This window comes from Sturnira hondurensis, unplaced genomic scaffold, assembly GCF_014824575.4.
Source record: "Sturnira hondurensis isolate 20B ecotype Veracruz unplaced genomic scaffold, ASM1482457v3 Scaffold0003693, whole genome shotgun sequence".
NCBI classification, from domain to species: Eukaryota; Metazoa; Chordata; class Mammalia; order Chiroptera; family Phyllostomidae; genus Sturnira; species Sturnira hondurensis.
In genome coordinates, this window is record NW_028076324.1 from 11,923,766 (window position 1) to 11,929,422 (window position 5,657).

The following is a 5,657-nucleotide window of genomic DNA, read 5'->3' on the forward strand; positions in this document are numbered from 1 at the left end:
ATATTTGTTTATGTCTTATTTGTTTATTTGAGCGAGAGGAAGAGAGGGAGAAAAAGAAGGATAAAAACTGATGTGGGAGAGAAACATCAGTTGATTCCCCCTTGTAGGGTTCTAGACTGGGTACCTAGAACTTGATACCTAGGCATGTGCCATGATCTATAATGGAACCAGCAGCCTTTCACTTTGTGGGATAATGCCTGACCAACTGAGCCACACCAGCCAGAGCCAGCTTTCATCATTTTCCAACTTATAGTTTTCTCATGGGATGGACTGTTGGGTAGCAAAGTGTCCCAGCATTCACTAGGGGAAGCCTCTCAAGCTTTAGCTTGCGGTGAGATGATCTTGAGAATTTGCCAGAACAGATTTCAAAATCTTATTCCCCAATTTCTGCCTTTTTGGACCTAAGTTTGGATCTAATAATTCAGAATTTTCACAAGTTCCAACTTTTGCTGATCTGTATTATAATTGATTGAGACTAATTTCTCTTGGGCAACCGTTCATATTTTTAGCTTTATCAAGATATCAGCTGAGACTCTTGTTAATATGTGTCTTCCACACTTTTATGTTTTCTAGACTCATCTTGTCAACATTTCCAAGGGGAGAGGACAAGAATCTAGATTTAAAAGAAAATTGCAATGGGTTTACTTTAGTTTACTTTTATTTATATATATTTTTATCATGGTTATGTATGTTTATATAGATAAAGTGTTATGTGTATGTGCCTTTTCAATTATTTTAAAATATAGGGCGGGGGCGGGCAGGGTTGGGAATATAAGACAGAAAGCTGTACTTGAACAAGAATTAAATTAAAAAATATTAAAAAATAAATAAAAATAAAATAAAAATAAAATACATAAATATAAAATTTTGTAGTGTCAATTATATTCACAATATCATGAGAACATTACCAGTATCCAGTTCCACACCTTTTCATCATTCCAAAGAGAATCTCTATACTTATTAAACACCAACTCCCCATTCTTCTCACCCCCTATGCATTGAAACCTTTATTCTACTTCTAACTCTATGACTTTGCTTATTTTACATACTTCATAAAAGTGAACTGATATAATACCTATCCTTTGATGTCTGGCATATCTCACTTAGGAAAACGGTTTCAAGTTTCAACTACACTGCACATGATTCAGAATTTCATTCCTTTAAAAATCTGAATAATATTTCATTGCATATATACTTCATGTTGTTTATCTATTCATCTGTTGATGGACATTTGGATTGTTTTCATATTTTGGCTAATCTGTCATGAACATTGGCCTGCAAGAATCTATGTGAGTTTTTTCCTTTTAATTCTTTTGAGTACCTATCTAGACACTGATTGATGGATCCTGAGAAACTACTTTTAAAAGCATGCCAAAGGATCAGATGCTTGAGGGACACTGTCTTAGGACCTTGAAAAACAAATCCTGGAGAGGCCCAATGACCTCCATGTTGCAGTTTAAAACAAAGGCTACTGTAAGAAAGACACCACATAATGACCAATGGAGCACTATAACAAGAGGAGATAACTTTAGAAAACAATTATGCACCCAATTTAGGAGCACTGAAATATATAGAGTAAATTTTTTTAAATGACTTTCTTAATTTTTAAAAATTTAATTATTGTTCAAGTACAGTTTTCTGTCTTATATTCCCAGTTCTGCCCACCCCCCACCAGTGCTTCTCACCTCCCTCCCATTTCCAACCCCCACCTCAGTTATTGTCCATGAGTCCTTTTTATTTGCTCATGTGAATCCTTCCCTTGTTCCCCTGTGATTTTCTCCACTCTCTCCTCTGGTTCCTGTCAGCCTGTTCTGTATTTCAGTGTCTTTGGTCATATTTTGCTTGGTTGTTTGTTTTGTTGTTTAGGTTCCTGTTAAAGGCGAGATCATATGGTATTTGTCTTTCACCTCCTGGCTTATTTCGCTCAGCATAATGCTTTCCAGTTCCATCCATGATGTTGCAAAGGGAAGGACCTCCTCCTTTCTTTCTGCAGTTTAGAATTCCATTGTGTAAATGTACCATAGCTTTTTGATCCACTCATTTACTGATGGGCATCTAGGTTGCTTCCAACTCTTGGCTATTGTAAATTGTGCTGCTATGAACATTGGTGTGCATAGGTTCTTTTGGATTGGTGTTTTAGGGCTCTTGGGATATACTCCTAAAAGTGGACTAGCTAGGTCAAAAGGCATGTTCATTTTTAGTTTTCTTAGAAAATTCCATACTGTTTTCCATAGGGGTTGTACCAATCTGCAATCCCACCAACAGTGAAGTAGGGTCCCCTTTTGCCCACAACCTCTCCAACATTTGTTGTTTGTTGCTTTGTTTATGATGGCCATTCTGACTGGAGTAAAGTGGTGTCTCATTGTGGTTTTAATTTGCATCTCTGATAGCTAGCAATATTGAGCATCTTTTCATGTGTCTCTGGATCTTCTGTATGTCCTAATTGGAGAAGTGTCTATTCAAGTCCTTTGCCCATTTTTTAATTGGGTTGCTCATCTTCTTTGAGTGGAGTCATTTAAGTTCTTTTTATATTTTGGAGATTAAACCTTTGTGTGAGTTATCATTGGCAAATTTGTTTTCCCAAACAGTCGCTTCTCTTTTTATCTTAATACTGTTTTCCTTAGCCATGCAGAAGCTTTTAATTTTGATGAGATCCCATTAGTTTATTCTTTCCTTTATATCCCTTGCTCTAGGGGACATATCAGTAAAAATATTGCTCCGTGAAATATCTGAAAATTTCCTGCCAATATCTTGTCTACGACTTTAATGGTCTCACGGCTTATATTTAAGTCTTTTATCCACTTTGAATTTATTTTGGTGTATGGTGTAAATCGGTGTTCAAGTTTCATTTTTTTTGCATGTAGCTGTCTAGTTCTCCCAACACCATTTGTTGAAGAGGCTATCTTTACTCCATTTTATGTTACTGCCCTCTTTGTCGAACATTAATTGGGTTAATCTCTCTGTAGAGATTTGGGTTTATTTCTGGTCTCTGTGTTCTATACCATTGGTCTATGTGCCTGTTTTTATGCCAGTACCATGCTGTTTTGATTACAGTGGCCTTGTAATACAGTTTGATATCAGGTATTGTGATCCCTCCTACTTTGTTCTCCTTTCTCAAAATTGTGGCTGCTATTCTGGGTCTTTTATGGTTCCATATAAATCTTTGAAGTGTTTGTTCTATGTCTGTGAAATATGCCGTTGGTAGTTTAATAGGTATTGCATTGAATCTGTAAATTGCTTTGGGTAGTATGGACATTTTGATGGTGTTAATCCTTCCAATCTGTGAACATGGCATATGTTTCTATTTGTGTCTCCCTTGATTTCTTTCCTCAGTGTTGTGTAGTTTTCTGCATACAGGTCTTTTACCTCCTTGGTTAGGTTTATTCCCAGATATTTTATTTTTGTTTTTGCTACATCAAATGGGATTTTTTCTTGATTTCTGCTGCTGCTGATTCATTTTTGGTATACAAAACTGCCTTTGATTTCTGGATACTGACTTTGTAACCTGCTTAAGGGTAAGATAAAAAAAACATTTTAATAATATCTTCAAACAAAGGAAAATGATAACACAACAACCTAAAATCTATGGGGCAGAGTGAAAGAAGACCTAAGAGGGGAATTTATAGCATTACAGGTCTACCATGATGAAGTAGAACAACCTCAATAAGGAATCTTTTTTTATACTTAAAAAAACTAGAAAAAGAACAATGAACAAAGCCCTAAGTGAGTAGAAGAAATAAATAATAAAGATTGGAGCAGAAATAAGTGATAAAGAGTCTATAAAACAATGACAAAGTTCAATGAAACCAAGAGCTGTTGCTCTGGAAAGGTAAACAACTTTGAAAACTCTTTAACCAGACTCATCAAGAAAAAAAGAGAGAGGAGACAAACAGTTATTGTAAAATCAGAAACGAAAGGGGAGTAGTGACAATTAACTCCGGCAAAATACAAGGGATAATAAAAAAATATTATGAAGTGAGGCTATCAGTTAGATTGATCTGCAGATGGATTTGGAACCTCCAACTTCAGCATGATCATGTTTCTCCAGTATTACCTCCATGAACAAGAAGAGTGGATCTACAGCCTGAAGAAGTTTGACCCAACAGGACAACAGACCTGCTTGCTCATCTTGCTGGGTTCTCCACAAACAACAAATAATCTAGACACCAAATCACTGTGAAGAAATATTTCAAGGTGCTTATGACCCAGCAACCCCACCCTGTACTCTGAGAGTCCCTTAAATTTCACATCTTTCCTGTCACCTGCGACCCCTCTGGGACTTTCCATAATGAAGCTCTTTAATTTGTGGACCTTGAAGCCTACTGGCCACCATTGCATTTTGGAATCTGGTGTCATTAGCTTTGATCATGCATGTGCAAGGCAATCATGGTAGCATCGCCTTAAAGGAAACAAGGCTGAATTTGCGTTTTATATTTGACTGTTAGGTTATTAAAGTGAGTTGAAAGAGAATAAGAAAAAGAAATATTATAAAAACTTATAGGCCAAAAAATTAAACTATTTGGGTAAAATGCATAAATTCTTAGAAACACACAATTTTTAAAAACTGAATCAGGAAGTATCAGCAATTCTGAATAGACAGATTTACAATTAATGAACTTCAAGCAGTAATAAGAAAAACTGTCAACAAACCAAAATCCTATACCTGAATGCTACACAGGCGAATTTTATCAAATATTTAAAGAAGAACTAACATCTACCCTTCAAAGAATTCAAGAGGAGGGAAGACTCCCACATTCAATTTATGAGACCAGCATTATTCTAATTATAAACGAGATGATACAAAGAAATAAAATTATGGCCAGCATCTGTAATGAACTTAGACAGTATAGTCCTCAACAAAATACTAGTGAACTGGAACTAGATACATTGAAAAGATCATGTTCCACGATCAAATGAGTTTTATTCTAGGGATTCAAGTTTGGTATATTCACAAGTCAATAAACAAGATATATCACCTAAACAAATTAAAGGATAGAAATCTCATGATTATGTCAATAGATTCAGAAAAAGCAACTGATAAAATCCAGCACCCATCTGTGGTAAAAACTCTCAGCAAAGTAGAAATACAGGAAACATACCTCAATGTTATGAAGGCCAAGTATGACAAAATCACAGCCAACATTATATTCAATAGACAAAAACTAAACATGTTTCCCTTAAGATCAGGAATAAGACAGGTTTTCCTGTTTTCAACATTCTTATTCAGCATAAAATTGGAAGTCCTAGCCACAGTGATTATACAAGAAGGACAACTAAAAGGCATCCAATCGGAAAGTAGGAAGTAAAACTGTCATTATTTGCAGAGGACATGACACTGTATATTAGAGAACCCTAAAATATCCACCAAATAACGCCTACTAGAACTGGTACATGAATTCAGTAAAGTAGCAGTACACAAAATAAATATCCAGAAATAGTTGCATTTTATATATCAATTACACTCAGAAAAAATAAACTAAGGCTACAATCTCATTTACCATTGCACCAAAAATAAAATACCTAGGAATAAATTTAACCATGGATGTAAAAGACCTATACTGGGAAAGTTATAAGAATCTGTAGAAATGAAAGAAAAATACCACATGATCTCACTTATATGTGGAATTTAATGAACACAGTAAGCTATTGAACAACAT

General features: G+C 35.3%; 1 pseudogene; it reads left to right on the plus strand.

Annotated features, from left to right (window-relative positions):
* Window positions 1–4,036: 4,036 nt before the first annotated feature.
* On the plus strand, window positions 4,037–4,230 carry LOC118984609 (H/ACA ribonucleoprotein complex subunit 3-like; annotated as a pseudogene).
* The last annotated feature ends 1,427 nt before the right edge of the window (window positions 4,231–5,657 follow it).